The sequence below is a fragment of the Phascolarctos cinereus genome, unplaced genomic scaffold (assembly GCF_003287225.1).
Source record: "Phascolarctos cinereus isolate Bilbo 61053 unplaced genomic scaffold, phaCin_HiC Scaffold_4;HRSCAF=312, whole genome shotgun sequence".
Taxonomy (NCBI): Eukaryota; Metazoa; Chordata; class Mammalia; order Diprotodontia; family Phascolarctidae; genus Phascolarctos; species Phascolarctos cinereus.
The window spans coordinates 594,796,097-594,814,368 of record NW_027555847.1 but is presented as its reverse complement, the minus strand read 5'-3'; the positions used below and the strand labels follow the sequence as shown (position 1 = coordinate 594,814,368).

Here is an 18,272-nt window from a genome sequence, read left to right as displayed (position 1 = left end):
ACATACACAGAAGTTTGACGTAAGAAAAAGCAGCCAGACCCAGAACTGTCCACAAAGAGGCTCGATTGATGGCTCAGAAGTAATTCTTTTGTATGTATGCGGACAGCGCTTCTTAAACTGTGGGTCACAACCCCGTATGGTATCGTGAAACAGGGTGGCAATAGGAAAAGATTTTTGAATGTGCAATGACCAAAAATTAATTAAAAATCAAACCCAAGATGTTTCTGGCAGCACTTGCCTTTATTGCAGCCTTGGTTCTAAACACAAAGTAGGCACATTTTGCACTGCACATGCCGTCATGCCATGCAACGCCAACGAATGCTGCTGAAATGCAAAAAAGAGTCTCGAGTGGAAAAGGTTTGAGAAGCCCTGACCTAGAGGACCGCAGAGGTCTAATACTGGAATTCTTTAATTTACTCTAAGCTGGACTAATGTTACTACTCTCATCACAAAGTGGAAGCTGAGAGAGAAGAAGGTATTGGCCCAAAGGCACACAGCAAGTTAAGGAGAAGGATCAAAATGAGAACCCAGAGGCCAGAAATCAGGCCACAGTAGAAAAGAATGATCCCTCAGAAGCACTCAACAGGGAAGATTCATTGTTTGGTTTTCTCAAAAAAAAAAAGCCATCTTGAAAAAAAATTCTTATATATCTAAAATGATTACAACAATGTCCTCCCCTATTTGAAAGTTTTCAATTGTTCTCTATTGCCTGTAAAGTGAAGTCATAACTGAAATGGACCCTAGAAGCCATCTAATCTGACCCCCTTATTTTAGACAATGGGAAACTGGGACCCAGAGATTTAAATCTAAGGGTCTCAGAGGTGAAGCTGGAAGCTGGAATAAAGGCCTTTTTACTCCAAATCTAATGGCAGAGTTAATTGGTTCATAGATTTTGAACTGAAAGGCATCTTAGAGACAGCTGAGACCAACTCCTCCCCCCATTTTACAGATGAGGAAACTGAGGCTGATTTAAGGGCTCTGGCCAGGGTCACATTGCTAGTATACTTATTCTCCTACTACACTGCAGCACCAAAGTTCTTAACCTGCTAGATTCTCTACCACCTGACTCCAAACTGTAACTGCAAACTCTCAGACTGTACCCCTATACCAACCTTCCTATTCTAGACTTATTTATGGTTGTGCTTCATTCTCAAAGAGAACAAAAATGACATCACCACGTTAGAGTCAAGTTTCAGTGTGTCCGACTGTGGCTGATCAGACAAATATGATCTCCAAATGCTCTACCACAAGTTGGGCACAAATAGTCCATGTGAACATTTGTGTATTTCATGTTTCTTTAGAGCTACTTCAATCTGCTTGCTCATAGAGCACAGCACCTTCTCTGATGAGGGCATGCCATGCTGGGCAGTCTCCCATGTCATACAATCAATTCCAAAGTTCTTAAGAGTGCCTTTGCATCACTGTTTCTGATGGCCATGTCAGCACTTGCTCTGTGTAAATTCTCCATAAAATAGTCTTTTAGGCAAGCATACGTTTAGCATTCAATCAATGTGGCCAGCTCATCAGAGTTACACTCTCTGAATTAGAGTTTGAATGCTTGTCACTTTAGCTTGAGAAAGGACCTCAGTGTCTGCTGATCTTCAGAATCTTCTTTTCTTTTTTTTTAAAAGGCAATTGGGGTTAAGTGACTTGCCCAGGGTCACACAGCTAGTGTTAAGCGTTTGGTCTGAGGCCAGATTTGAACTCAGGTCCTCCTGAATCCAGGACCAGTGCTCTATCCACTGTGCCACCTAGCTGCTCCCAGAATCTTCCTAAGATATTTCAAATGGAAGCGATTCAGTTTGCTGGCATGGCATTGGTATGCTGTCCAGCTTTCACAGGCATGGAACAAAGAGGTCAGCAAAACAGCTCTGTAGACCTTCAGTTTGGTAGTCAGTCTAATATCTTCTCTCTCACACTTTCCTTCAGAACCTCACACTGAGCTAGCTCTGGCAATTCATGTGTCAATTTCATTATCAATGTGTACATTCCTGGAAAGTATACTGCCAAGGTAAGTGAACTTATCCACAGCATTCAGAATCTCCATTTGTTGCAACCAATGGTTCCACATATGGACGGTGTGGTGCTGGCTGATGGAGCACCCATGTTTTCTTGGTGTTAATTGTTAGGCCAAAATTAGCATGAGCAGCAGATAATCAATCCATACTTTGTTGCATCTCAGCTTCAGAGGCTGCACTGAGTGTATAATCTTCCGCAAGCAGAAAATTATGCACCAACACTCCCTTCCCTTTGGTCTTGGCTTATAGCCTTTCAAGTTCAAGAATTTACCATCAGTGCAATAGCTGACCTTGATGCTGCGTTCATCCTCATTAAAGGTCTTTGACAATATGGCTGAACACATTTTGCCAAAAAGTATGGGAGCAAGCACTCAGTCTTGTTTTACCCCATTGGTGACTGGGAAAGCTCAAGAGCATTGTCCATTATCTAGAACCTGAGTAAGCAGGCCATCATGAAAATGACATACAATGCTGATGAACTTCTCCAGCCAACCAAATTTTGACATTTTTCATAAGCCCTCATGACTGACAGTATCAAAGGCCTTGGTCAGATCTACAAACATTGTGTACAGATCTCTGTTCTGCTCTTGGCATTTCTCCTGGAGCTGTCAGGCAGCAAACATCGTGTCAACCATTCCTCAGCCCTTTCTGAAGCCACACTGGCTCTCAGGTAGATAATCATCTTCAAGGTGAAGGATCAGCCTATTAAGGAGAACTCTGGCAAGAATCTTGCCTGCAGTGACTAAAAGAGAGACCTCCTGTGATTGTCATAGGACAATCTTACTTTATCTTTATAGAGATGGATAATGGAGGCATCCTTGAACTCCTGGGGGATAACCTCTTTTTGCCATGTAACCCAGAAAATTTTAGTCAGCTTTGGTATGAGCAATAGACCCCTCACCTTGTAAATCTCAGCTGGAATAGAATCAGCACCAGGTGCTTTGCCACAGGAGAGGAACCTAATAGCATTCAAAATCTCTTCTTCAGTTGGAAATTTGTTTAGAGATTTACTTCAATTTGAGGTAAACAGTCAATGACTTCAGCATTGACTGATGATGGTCTGTTGAGAACACTATGGAAGTGTTCAGCTCATCTTTCCAGGATCATGTTCTTATCTCTAATCAATGTGGCTCCATCAGCACTCAGAAGTTGAGATGCACCATATGTTTTTGGCCCATGAGTAGCCTTCAGGGCATCATAAAAGTGCTTTGGATTGTTACTATCAGTATGAAACTGAATTTCATCTGCCTTCTTATGGAGCCAAGAATTCTACATGTCTATAAGCTTTGCTTGTACTTCATTTCTGAAGGAGTTAAATTCTGCCTTCTTAGAGATGGATGAATTATCCTGCTGGTAAACCCTGTGGAGTTCTCATTTTTCATTTAGCAACTTCTGAATTTCCCCATCACTACTGTCAAACCAGTCTTGATATTTGTAAGTATACTGACCCAGATGAGCAAACACAGTGCTGTACACCAAATCTCTGAAAGCTGCCCACTCCTTTTCTGTTTCACTGTTGCCAACTGTGTACTGTCTCAACTTTCCCTCCAAGTTAGCAACAAATTATTCCCATTCAGAGAAGCGCTCTAATCTGTTCACATTAAGACTTCTGGTAGTCATTTTGCCTTAGGACCTCTGCTTTTGTTGAATGCAAATATTTAGCTTGGAGAGGATAAGTCTATGATCAGTCCAGCCCTCTGTGCCACACATTGTCTTCATCACTCTCACATCCTGTCTGTCTCTTCTCCTTACAATCACATGGTAAATTAAATGCCAGTGTTTGCTGTGAGGTACATCTGCAAAGTTTTGTTGCATTTAGGTAAACAGAAAAGTGAGAAGGTCATGAAATGCACAAGTCTTCAGTAGTAAGTGACCATTGCTGCTGTTTCCAACTCCATTCCTCCCAAAGACTCCCTGCCATGTCTGGTAGTCTGAACCTACTCTAGCTTTAAAGTCACCCAGAATTATAAGCTTATCCTCTTTTTGCACATTGATGATAAGCATCTTCAGGTCTTCATAAAATTTTTCTTTGACCTCATCAGGGTTAGTCATGGTGGGAGCATAGGTACTAATGATGGCAGTATGGCTTTTTCCTGCAAGTGAAAATCACAGAAAAAACATGTACCCTGCTCCAACTTTAATAAGCTGGCCTTCATTTGCCACCCTTGTTTTAGTCAGGGCTGCTATTTGGACATGATACCTTCTGAGTTCTCTCACAACAAGAGCTTTTTGTTTAGATGTTTGTCCTTCAGGTCTACTGGATTTTGTGTTGTCTATAAGTGTGTGCACATTCAATGTACCAATGGTGGATGGAATCATCTTTGCAGAAGTTTTTGTACATTTTTTTGTATTTTAACTGCAGGATGGGATCCCCATCTGTCTCAGTAATGAGGTCAGAGTTGGATAAGCAGACAATTTTTAGGGCACTTTTTCTAGCCCCTTCCTTACACCAGGAGGTGAACAGTGCAATCCTTAAAAGGCTGCTCAGACAGCCAGGGAGCTGCTGAATCCCACCGCTTCAGATACATTGGTAGTTGTAGTCACAACTTTGCACACAGAAGGCCAAGGCCATAGGGTCGTCTTCTCACTGGAAGCAGTAGTGGGATTCAGCAGCCCCCTGGGATGTCTGAGCAGACTTACTTATAATCAAAAATATCCTCTGTTTTGGGGGACCCCACTGAGATCCATAAGTCTTTGTTCCTCTGCACCTCTGCCTTGCCCTTGCTGGAATCCTATATGTTAGATTCTTCCACATTGAAAATTCCTCTACCTGGAAATTTCCAGTAATCATATCTAAGTATCTAACACAAACACATCCCTAGCTCACAATCTAATGAGGGAGACAGCATACAAATAAATATATACCAAGCAAGATATATGCAAGGTGAATAGGAAATAATAAACAGGGAAGTCACTGGAGTTAAAAGGGATTGGGGAAGGCTTCAGAGACATATTCACACTATGTTATGCTCTCACTACCTCTCTAGTGATCACTGAATCTGAAAGTTACTTTGATATCAGACCTTTCCCTGTTGTTGTAGAGGGCAACACTATCCTCCCAGTCCCTCGGGCTCTCAACTTAGACATCATCCTCAATTCCTTAGTTTCTCTCTCTCTCTCTCTCTCTCTCTCTCTCTCTCTCTCTCTCTCTCTCACACACACACACACACACACACACACACACACACACACACACAGCCAATCTGTTGCCTAAGCCTTTTGATTTCGCCTCGGTAACATCTTCCTTCTGACGTTGCCATCATTCTAGTGAGGGCTCTTATCACCCCACACTTGGACTATTGCAGTAGCCCACTGGTGGGTTGACCTGGGGGCAGCTAGCTGGTGAAGTGGATAGAGCACTGGGCTTGGAATCAGGAAGGCTAGTCTTCCTGAGTTCAAATCTAGCCTTGGACATTAGCTGTGTGACCCTGGGCAAGTCACTTAATCCTATTTGTCTCAGTTCCCTCATCTGTAAAAATGAGCTAGAGAAGGAAATGGCAAATTACTCCAATATCTTTGCCAAGAAAACTCCAGGAAGAGTCAGACAGTACTGAAATGACAGAACAATAACAAAAAAGGTCAACCTGCCTCCAGTCTTTTCTCACTCCAATCCTTTATTAAGCCACCAAAGTGATTTTCCTAAAACCCAAGTTTAGTCATGTCACACACATATCCTGCTACACTCAATAATCCCCAGTGGCTTCCTGCTCCCTCCAGGAGCAAATTCAAAATCCTCTGCTTGGCATTCAAAGTCCTTCACACCTAGCCCCTTCTTATCTCTCCAATCTTCTTACACCTTATACCCTGACACATACTGGCCTTCTAGCTGTCCATAAACAGCCCTCCATCTCTTTTCTCAGGACATCTTTTCTCAGTGCTCTCCAGACCTGGAATGCTCTCCCTCTTTAATTTCACTTATTGACTTCTCTGGCTTCCTTTAAGTCCCAACTAAAATTCCATATTCTGCAGGAAGCCTTTCCCAACACCTCCTAATTCCATGGCCTTGCCTCCATTAATTATTTCCTGATTATCCTGCATATAGCTTTCTTTGTATTTTTTGTTTTCGTGTTGCTTCCCCCATTAGATTGTAAGCTCCTTGAAGGCAGGCAATGTCTTTTGCCTTTCTTTATCACAGGACTAGCACAGAGTATGCACTTAATAAATGTTTATTGATTAGTGATTGATTAATCTGATTAAAAGCCACAGCCTTTCTACACCATCTTTACTTTTGAACAAAGGAATTTAGCAATTCCTTTTTCACTTTAATTTAAATCTTAGAGAGTTACCTAAAAGATCAAGAAGCTTAGCGACTTGACCAGGTCACCTAGCCAACAGGCATCAGAGGCTAGACTCAAACTCAGGTTTTTCTGGATTGCCAGCCATGTTTCTATCTACTACAGCAGGCTGCCTCACATACAAGAAAGAAGAGGAAAAAGAAGGAAGACAATAGAATGGGGAGGTCTAAGAAGTTGCTATGTCTTACAGATATTTTGCTTAAGTTTCTCACCAGAACTAATAATAGCAGGAGCTCAAACAAAAGGAAGAAACTACAGAAGTGGTTCTAAGTTATAAGGATTTTACCTCATTTTTCTTCTGTGCTATTATATGCTTCCTGAAATTGCAGTATGTTCACAGTTAAAGCTACCTATAATTCTGTGACATGTAAAGCTTAGCATTAATCTTTTGGTTTAAAAGAGGGTTTAAGATTTCAACATAAGCAACTAATGAGAAGTAACATTTTTAGAAACTGTGGTTGTAATTCTGACTACACAAACATCTTTGTTCCTATGTAAGGGGTGGATTGCAAATCTTCAAATGACTTATTTCTGCTACAACTTATTAAAACAAAAATAGATTATAAAAATATGTCTAATGGTTTGAGTTGTCAGGAACCTTGTGAACTGTGTAGGTGTGTTTGCATCTGCTCATAACATGTCAGATTAGCTATAATAAGAGCATTGGAAGTCAGATTCTATCTTTTAAAGAGGTGTTAGAATATTTACATTGTTCATTTATTTCTTAAATTTACTTGACAATGGATGAAGTTCTATTTCTTGCCAATTATATTTCATAGAGTTGAAGAACTAAAAGAGACCTCAGTGTTCATTGAGATCAGCTCCTATCTAAAGCATGAACCCACTTACAATGAGAGAGGCTCTTGGGCTATAAATGGTAAACAAATTGGTCTTAGAGTCACAAGAATTACAATTTAAGTTTAACTCTGCTGCTTTTTACTTGTGTGTCTCTGAGCAAGTTTCTTGACTTTTCCAAACACACATACATATATGTGTATGTGTGTATATATATATATATATATATATATGTATATATATATATACTCATATGCACATATGCATATATATGTATACATATATATTAGTGGGGATCTCCTAGAGCTATTTTTTCATCTTATTTCATTTTCAATGAACAACTGTTTATTATTTTTTTTCTTTCTCCCATTTCCCATTTACTGAAATGAAGGGGGGAAAAAACCCTTGTAACAAATATGTATAGTCAAGGAAAATAAATTCCCTCCTTGGCCATGTTGTAAAATGTATACCTCATCTTTCACCTTGAATCCATTATCTCTTTGGAAGCATGGTTATTCATTGCCTTCACACTGCGGTTAGTATTTATATGTTATTCTATTGGTCTGCTCACTTCACTCTGCATCAGTACAAGTCTTTATGTTTCTCTTATGCCATCCCTTCCATCACTTCTTACAATGTAATAGTGTTTCATTCCATTCATATACACTGCATTGTTCAGCTACTCCGCAAATGATAAGGAGTCCCTCGGTTTTCAGTTCTTTGTCATAACTAAAAGAGCTACTGTAAATATTTTTGTACAAATATAGGACTTTTTCTTTACTTTTGGTAGCAAGGAACTCATGACCCCATAAGGCAACCTGATACATTTTGGGATATTTTTAATTATTAGGAAGTTTTTACTCATAATGAATGAACTGAAATCTACTTCTCTTTAAATTTAATCCATTATTTCAAGGGCCAAACAGGATAAATCCATTTGCTCTTTTATACGTCAACCTTTCAGAAAGTTGAAGGCCATTGTTATATATTCTCCCTTCCCCTCAATCACCTAAATCTTCTCCCCAGGCTATCTAACCATCCCTAGATCCTTCAATCCCATACTTTTAAATTCCATAACATCCTGGTCATCATCTTTTAGAATGTTATAGCTGCTATGTGCTACTCTATCATGTCCATTTTTCCATGTATCATAATAATAATAATAATAACTGACAATTATTTAAGGTGCTCAAAATGCTTTATGTAGGCAAAAGTGAATTTCTATTGATTCTTCCACCTACTGAAAAATGATTGATTTTCTAAGATAAGAGCACCTCTTGAATGAATTAATCAGTAAGAACTAGACATAAATAAGACTTGGACAGCTCCTTGAGTCAATCAAAGGCATTGGGTGAAGGATTTGTTCACTACCCTGAGGAATTTATGTAAAAAGAGGAACTACCTCAGAACAGATTACAAGCATCTGGCAGTGTAGAGGAAGGAGTGAGGACATCAAGAGCTGAGTCAGGAAGAATTGTTAGGATGTGGCAACTAGCAAAGGAAAAAGAGAGCCTAGGATTAAGTTCTGGAAGAAAAGAGAAAGATGGAGGAGACCACTGGTCCTGTAGGTATCTCAGCAAAAGATTCAGGCTGATGCTACATATTGCACCCACCTTCTAAAGACCTGAGAGAAGTTCCAAGAGAAAGTTTTCTCTTTCTTAACTTTCCCTCCTTGAGGGTATGAAGAAACACTAAGATATAGATACATATAGATATATACACAATACATATATACATACACATACACATAAGCATATGCATACGCATACACATACATATACATATACATATACATATACATATACATATACATATACATATACATATACATATACATATACATATACATATACATATACATATACATATATAAATACATACTGTTTTATTACCTAAATGTTTCTGGTAACATTTTACATACACACACACACACACACACACACACACACATATATATATATACATATACACACACATATATATATATATACATATATATAAATATTATTTTATTTTTTATTTTACTTTAGTCACAAAGAGCCTGGAATATAAATATAAATTAAAGCTGAGAGACAAATGTCTCTACTAAAATGTTAGAGATATTTAAACTGGGAGCTTAGAGCAATTGTAGTGGCATTTCTAACTTTTCATCTAAAATAAACTCAAAGCAATGGAAGAGGGAAGCATGTGGATATAAGGGGCCATTATATTTTCCTTGGGCGCAAGACAAGCTAATTATTCTAACAGAGTTTCATATGTACTGTTGAACCTCACAACCAACAACCCTGTGAAATGCCTGCTATTATTATCCCCATTATAGCAATGAGGAAACTGAATGAATGAAAGCATTGAATGAGTTGGGGGAAAATGACATTTTTGAAGCACTGACTTTCACCTGCTTTCACTCCTTAGCTTTATCTGTCTTAATGCACTCTGTCTTAAGCACTGAGGATACAAATACAGAAAGGAAGCCAGGCTCTACCCTCAAGGAGCTTACATCCTAAAGGGGGAGACAATACATATAACCCTGGAAAGGTTAAGTGACTTGCTTACACATGATTTTGATGAGTTTGGTTTTTCTTGGAGCTTCAGATGGCAGCCTTTCACTCAGTCAATATTTTAATTGTTCTCCATATACAATGCACTAATAATGAAGAAAACCCTATTACTACCACTCCTCTCCCTCCTCCTCCTCTTAATAGCTGCCATCATACAAGCACTTTGAAGTTTTTCAGAGTGTTTTGCGTACTTTATCTACTTGATCGTCAGAACAACCTTTCGAGGCATAGAGTTTTATATTTTATGTTAACATTTTACAGATGAGGAAGGTGAGATGCAGAAAACATGGAAGTAAACATTTCTGGGTTAAAGGATCTCAGTCAAGGAGATCCAGCTCAGTTCTGGCCTTCTAACCCAAATCAACCTTTTCAGTTTTGGCTCTGGGAAAAATGTGCTATAAATGATGGCCAATGGGTGCCTTATTACCATCCTTTGAATCCTCGTGTGTCCCTGACACCCAGCATCTCCTGACTAGTCCAGTGCTAGAGCCACAGGCTTCCACTTCTAGGCCAATCAGAAAATCGGGCTCAGTGGCAACAGAGAAATTAGTGACAGAAGACAAAGGCCAGTTGTCTCAGTCTTTTGAAGGGAAGGCTTTGGTCCAAGCTATGGAAACTTTCAGTGCCCCAAAGATATCATGGCATATAGTCAATCTTTTTGTTGCCCAGACAGAGTCAGTCTGAACCAAGAGGCATAAGAATCATAGAACATTAAGAAATCTAGTGGACCTTTCATCCAACCCTCTCATCTGATATACAAGGAAACTGGGGGCCAGAGAAATGAAGCCAGTTGCATAAGGTCCCACAACTAGGAAGCAGTAGAGTCAGCATTTGAACTCAGGTCCTCCTGATTCAGTTCCCTTACATTATTCCCCATTAGCTTGCTAATAAGAGTGTTCCTCCCTTCAATTCTTTTGGAGTCTTCAATAGAGCCAGGTTTGGATTGAGGTGCAGCTGGAGAATAAGTCGAGTATTGGTTAGGAATTGCCCTTTTTGTTGTTGCTGTTGTTGTTGTTACTGTGACCCTGGGAGATTTATGGAGGAAGGAATCCTTCCTTTTTGCCATGAGGATTTATTTGATTGGTTGCTGAGTCAGAAGACTATGAACTTCCTTAAGGCAAAATCTCCATCTTTCAGAATGCTTCTTTTGGCTGACCTTAAGGTATAAGGATGACTTTCTGAGCTCCTAAGGTTCAGAAGTGTAGGGATGCCTTTAGCCCCCGGTCAGATCAGCCTGTGGGAAGCCTGTGCACAGCAAGCCTGTGTCTAGGATTGAACCACCTCATGCTTGTGTCCTCTTTCAGGACCTTGAGAGATCTTGAAAAGTAGCTGGCGTCTTCCTCTTTCATGGGCACTGGAGAAGCAGATTACTGGCTAGCAGAGAAGTTACAACAGTAGTGATATCTGAAGGAAACAGCGGGGAAAAAATAGTAGTAGATCAGCTGAGGGGGAAAAAAAAACACATTCAAAGAAACCACAAGAGAGAAAAGAGCCTACTTGGCATTGATTGGGCTATACTTAGTGGAGGTGAATTGTAAAATAGCTAATGAGCAGTAAACTGAAGAAGAATGAAATGAATAGAACCAGAAGAACAATTTATTTAATAACAGCAACACTGTATATAAAACAAAACATATAAGTTTGACAGCTATGTGAACTATGATCAATACAATGACTCTTCTTGATTCCAGAGAACCAGTGATGAAATATGTTATCCCTTACAATGAGGTGATGGGTTTAAGGTACAGAATAAAATGTATATTTTTGTATACAACTATTGAGGGCATTTGTTTTGCTGGACTATGAATGTTTGTTAAAGGAAATTTGTTTTTCTTTTTTTTTTCTTTCCAAGATGGTAGGGATAGGAAGGAAAGAAAATGGAATTCTGTAAATTTTTTAAAATGAGTGGTGACATGAAATAATGAAGATTGGGATCAGCCAAGAAAACATAGTATACAGTAGCAGCAATAGTATTCGAAGAATAACTGTGAACAACTAAGTTATTCTGAGTATTATAAATATTCAAATCAACTACAAAGGACCTTGTGAAAGAAGATACTGTCCACCTCCAGAGAAAGAACTGATGCACAGAAGTGTGCATAGTATGGTTTTATACATATGTGTGTATATATACACATATATTTGTATGCGTGTATATATGTATATATGCATTTGTATATATGCACAAATGTGTATACATGTGTGTCAGATGGTGGCCTTCCCTAGTGTGGGGTGGGGAGGGAGGGAGGGAAAGAGACAATTGAAACTTAAAATGTAACAAAAAAAATTTTTTTTTTAATTTAGTGGTAGGAGGGGTGTTACAATTGTAAAAAGTTACATCCACTTTAAAATGAGGTCAATGTATTATTAGTTTTATTTAACTATATTACTTTGTTACAAGAATCTCTCATGAAATGGTAGGTAAGTGTAATGTAACAACTAAACACAGGAACAATAAAACTGAAAAAACAAATGTCCCAATGAGGCTTCCATATTAGCTTTTCAACTGTAATAACTCTCTGTCTGTTTGTTTGTTTTTTTTATTTAGCATTCCCTTTTCTGGGTGGGAATAAAACTGTTCCATGCCAGATTCATGTGTGTACTCTGGGCACCCTTTAGCTTCCTCATACTGCTGGGGGAAACACCTTAGACTAGAAACAAAGCCAAAATTCTTCTGAATCAGACGTAGGTGTGGAATTGGAGCATTGGAAGCCTAGTTGTCCCATAAAGACATTCAACCCCAGAGCAATGAACCAAGAGGGCAGGAACTGGCAAAGGTTGAAGGTTGCCAGTTCCTGTGGCTTCAGCCTAGTAGTACCTGGCTAAGCTGAGTGCTAGATAGATGGTAAGAACAAGAGTTGGGGCCTCTGGTGTGTGTATTCTTTCTTGCTTGGAATAGCCCTAGAAAAGGGGTGTATGAGAAATCCAAACCATTGCATGAGTTGGAGTTACAAGTTCCCCCTCATACCCAGCACCTGCTATGGAAACAAAGTTGGAATCAGGAAGCTTCCGCCTTTAGATGACAGGAATAATTTTTCTTTCTTTTTTAGTAGACTTAGTCAATGCAGAAAACAGGAAAAACAGCTTGACTCAACAAAAGAACAATAACTAACACTGATATAGAATTTTCAGATTTGAAAAGTATTTTACACATCTAGTCCCATTTTGATCCTTCTAACAACAGATGTGTCGGTGTGTGCTACAGTAGTTACCTCTATTTTACAGATGAGGAGATGGAAGCTCAGGTTAAATAACTCACCCAGGCTTAGAGAATGACAGGCACTCAAACCTTGGTTGTCTTTTACTCCTGTCCAGCACAACATCTACAATACCATGGTGCCTCTCAAGTACAAACAAAAGAAATCCCTGCTGGAGGCCACACAGATTGGAAAACATCAAGTTACCAAAAGCTGGGAAAGAAATTGAAAATAAATCTCAGGTGGCATTACAATTGAGAAGAGATAATTGAGAGAACATGAATAATTGCCATCCTGTCTATTTACTTCTTCATTTCTACAAAATCTTTGTAACAGTGTTCTCTGTATATATTGAGGGTTATTGATAAAAACATGATCAAGGAACATGCAGGTTTCAGCAGATAATTTCTTCCATCAGACCATATCTTCATAATCTACATGATTGACTGAAAAGTTTAGAGAATACAAGATTCTACTGTGTGTATTATTTGTGGAATATAAAAAAACATTTGACTTGGTAGAGTGAAAGGCAGCCTTAAAGGTTTCTTCCAACAAGGTATCTCCTATGTATATATTAAAATCATAGTAGATTCCCTCCTAGATGAAGCCCCAAAGCTTCAAATATTTTCTGATTATCCATATGAACTGAAACATAAAACAGGGAGACATGTGCTTATCAAAAGTGTTTGTTACTGTCATGGAGGCTGTATAGCACATAGTCCAAGAACAGGAATTTTTTAAGAGATGGTGAGATCCACCAGATGCTTCTGTTTACCGATGATGGGCTGAGTCAAGTTCTAGACACCTACATAGTAGGCAAGTGATAAATGTTTGCTTCCTTCTCTTGTTTTGGAATACCGTAGTTTCCTAAATGACATCTATAATGACCAAGGGTTCCATCTAACCATACATACAGGAAAAGCCAAATGGACAAAGAATGCCCAATGACCAAACTGTAATACCGATGAGTAGCTCCATTGCATTGATTTCTCAATATAGAAATTTTGGTTAGATCTCATAGATGGACACTGAGCTTGATCCAGAATTAAAGAAGAGGAAGAAAGTAGGGGGGACTGGTTTGGAAGAATTTGTGAAGTGCTTTCCTTGATTAAGTGTCCCCTAAAACAGAAAATCTATTTTTTTAACACCAATCTATATGCCTGTGAATTCCAAAGAATCAAAGTTGCCAGTGAGCCGAAGGTCAATGAAAATAGTTGCATGCAGACTAAAGCAATGTATCACTAATGATGACATGCATGTATGAGAAACAGCATAAAAGACATTTTCAGGAAACATAGGAATGAAAAAGGAAGTGGGCTGGCCATGACAAAAGGAGGGATAACATAGGGAGTTCCAATGTTACTCTTATTCCCCCAAAGTGTTAAAAGGCCTAGAGAAAAGTCAGGGAAGACCTATAAGAAGACATGGAAAAGAGTCATATGTGATAAGGCTACAATCTGCCGCATTGGAAGGAATACCAATATCATTGGAAATGTGAATCCACCAAAGTATCCAGAGTTAAAGTACAAGAACTTTATGGTATTAATGTAGTATGAGAGCCTTAACTAGCAAGTTTATTTATAATATGTTTTTAAAGGATTTGATTTACAAAAATATTATTGCCCATTTGTACAGCATCATTTCTTAACCATTTTCCAAACATTATTCCATTTTACTTAACCAATAAGCATTTAGTAAGTACTTAATTTTGTCTCAGGCCCTCTGCTAAGGAAAGAGAGGTGACTGAGGAGATGATGATAATAATAGTAGTAATAATTATAACAATAATATCAAGCATTTGTCAATGTTTTAAGGTTTACAAAGTGCTTTACATAAGCTAACTCATTTAATCCTCACACAAAAAAAGTAAATGCTCTTATTATCCCCATTTTACAGAGGAGTATATGGAGAGGTTAAGTAACTTCATAGGGTCATACAGCTAATAAGTGTCTGAAGCTGGATTGGATCAGGGTCCAGTGTTCTGTTCACTCTTCTAATAGCTCTTTGAGAGAGGCGCTCTTGGTATTATTATCCTTATTGGGTAGATGAAGAAAAAGACACAAAACTAAAGCTAGAATTCAGGTCTCAACTGCAGGTCCAGCATAGTTGGTATAATATCACATGATAAATGCCAGATAAACACACTACAACTTCTGTATTTTCCTGGATGTGTCAATTTTTAACATGTGACTACTGAGTATTAGTAGACAGCTTAACATTTTTCTGAGGGAAAAAAAAATAAACCATCTACTGCTGATTGCTCAAACTCTAAAAACCGCAAGGGAAATGCTGAAACCTCTCCCAGGATTTTGCTTTGTTTAGTAAGACAAGCAAATTTATAGGTTACATTTTAAAAGCTGATATTAATTAAGCCTCACCTTCCTTCCAGCACTTTAAATGTATTGTTTAAATTCACTGAATTAGGTTATATATTTACACGTGCACACACACACACACACACACACACACACACACACACACACATCTTGCTTCTGGGTCATTTAGCAAAGATCAAATGGCCTGTCACCTAGCTAAGGCAGTTTGGTGCTTAGTTGGAGTGTTGAAGACATGGATGGCAATTTTTGTACAAACTATGGCATGCTAAAGTGGTAAGTCTGTGATGTTGATATGGTACTAATGTAACCATGCCTGAGGAATGCATTATTTTTCATTAATGAATGACTTTTGTATTGTTGACTTGCTATTGCTGAAAATTATATTTTATTGACTTATCATTTATTATTGATTTGTGCTTCTTGCAAATACACCTTGATTATAATCAATGTATATTATCCAATGTACAACTGTAAAATTTAAATTATTAATACTGATATTTAATTTGTTTGAGCTCACTTTTCTTAACTTTTGTATTATTAATTTGCTATTATCACAAGCCATGAGTGTTAGATTTTTAGTCAATGATACATTTTGATTGTTTGTGACATATTGATGATTGTATCCAAATCTGACAATCATCTGTATGTATTGCCAGTGTTTAGTTGTAAACATATTTTCTGAAAAATACAGTTTTTAATCTGTTACTAGTTTAATATCCAATATATATTAATACATTCCAGGTTGTAGAACATGTATTTGGTGATTTAAATCTCAAAACCTATTTTCACCCATTTGACACTTAATTTTAAATTTAAATGTACATTTCAAGAAATTCAGGTGGATTTAATGTGGTTAGTGGTGGGGCTAAGCATTTTCCCAAACAACCCTCTTAATAGTAATTCCATGCATCTCCTTTTGTTCAGGTAAAATACTCTGAAACTTCTTTCCTAGCTCCTCCATGAAGTCATTTCAATTGAGACACTTTTTGGCACTTTGCAGTCTTTCAGTCCAGAGAACGTGAAGGATGAAATCTAAACAAAAGCTTATTTACTTTTTCCACACTTCAGGAACCAGAGTAAATGCAGTCCAAAGAGCCCTAGGGGAAAGAAGAAGAAAAAGAAGAAAAGAGCGACCTTTCATTCAGCACAATTGAAATTAGCAAAGAGGGCTTTATTTACACTGGACATTATCATCCTAATTAAAAAGGTAAGGCAATACATTGATAATGATAGATAATTGCTCTCCAGAGTGGGTATTGTGGAGATATGATAATCAAATTGTTGTTTGGGACCATTTAAATGTTAATGGGTAGGATTCTTTGTGCAGGCCATATTTTTTTTTAAACAGAAGGTAGCTACATTAAGGCAGAATGAGTTTCCTGAGCTCAGCCTCAACAACATTGCTTTGGCTGTGCCTATAATGCTTTCCCCCTTCTCTTGATAGTTTTTTAGATGTCACTGAATGAGAAAGGGCACCAGCTTCTCTCCTCTCCATTTCCGCTCTCTCAAAGTTCTCCTCCCCCATCAGTTTCTTAATAAATGTTATTGATATCTTTTTTTCAAAATCCCTCCCAGCATCCCCTCCACCTCCCAGAAAGCCATTCTATATAACAAAGAATTTTTTTTAAGAAAAGAAAAAGAAGAAGAAGAAAAAAGTCGTTAAAATGAATTAGAGCATCAAAAGAGTATGAAAGAGTGTGTGTGATGTTTTATACTCAGGAACTTTCTGCCTCTGCAAAGAAGTGGGGGGAGGCAACTTCTCTTATCTGAAAAGATATATGAAAGAATTCCCACCACTTTTAAAGGGTTAAAGGTCTAAATCCAAACTGTCTTGTTGGGCAAATATGCCACCCAAGATGGCTATAACTTCAGCCTTTCCAAAAGACTATCTACTGGTTCTCTTTTTCTTTCCCCTGTCGTCCCGTGTGTTAATTTAATGCAATGTCATTAGACTCGGGTTTTCTACTTCGGTGAACACTGCAAATCCCACCCCTGTTGCCTTATTTTTCAGACCTAGTTTTACCTCATGAAACTCTTATCTCCATGTATCTTTGCACAGGCTGTCTCCCATGTCTGAAATATGCTCCCTCCCCTCCCTCGGCCGTCTCAGAATCCCTAGTGTCTTTCAAAACTCAGCTTGAGTACCACCACCTCCTACTGGAGACCTTTCCTCATCCTCCAGTTGCTGGTGCCTTCACCTCTTCAGATTACCTTGTATTTGTTTCGTGTACACTTAGATTTGTCAACTTTGTCTCCTTCTTAGAACGTAAACACCTCGAGACCAGGGGCTGGTTCATTTTTCTCTTTGTATCTCCAATGCCTATTTCAGTGCCTGGCTCATAACAGGTGCTTGATCTTCATGCCTGTAGTGACTTGTTTTTTTAACTGAAAGGCTGAGTTGACTTTTTTTTTGACTGAGAGGTTGGGATCAATAATTTCAGAAATCGACCAAAGAGCCTTCTATGGTTTTCACAGATTCTGAACAAGCTACAACAGCCCCCTGCCCTATTCTTGATCCCAGCCCTGTTCAAGACCTTGTTAAAAGTGTGGCCACTGAGGAAGCCGTGATGCGTACACACCCTGGGAGTGGAGGAAGGGGACACCATCCAGTGGCCTGCCTCAGCTTAACCTTATTGTTTCCTTCCCTGTAGGCTGCTACCATTCCCTACTCCCAGGCAATGTCTGAGGGTAGGGGTAGAGAAGGGGAAACAAAAAAAGGAAAGAGGGAAGTTGGAGGATGGTGTGCTCCAAGTGGAGAGGAATATAGTCCCACCACAAGGGCAGGAAGATAGCAGCCCAGCCTCCATCACCAGGAGAAAATTTTTGCTCAATGGGAATATATACACACACACACACACACACACACACACACACACGTATGTATGTATATATATGTATGTATATATGTGTATATATGTATATACACACACATACACACATATACATATATACACACACATACACACACACATTACGATGGGTGCAACTGAAAATTAATGTCACAATGGATTATAACAGGAGAATTAAAATGAGTAGAAGAGAAAGTGAGTGTGGAAACCTGGAAGCCTTTTAT

General features: G+C 38.6%; 1 long non-coding RNA gene across 1 annotated transcript in view; it reads left to right on the top strand.

Moving 5' to 3' along the window:
• The first annotated feature begins 15,133 nt into the window (after window positions 1-15,133).
• Window positions 15,134-18,272, top strand: part of LOC144457020 (uncharacterized) — a 7,777-nt gene continuing 4,638 nt past the window's right edge. The window contains exons 1-2 of the long non-coding RNA XR_013486299.1: window positions 15,134-15,472; window positions 16,268-16,406. This is a non-coding gene — a long non-coding RNA (uncharacterized LOC144457020). The remainder of the gene's footprint in view (window positions 15,473-16,267; window positions 16,407-18,272) is intronic.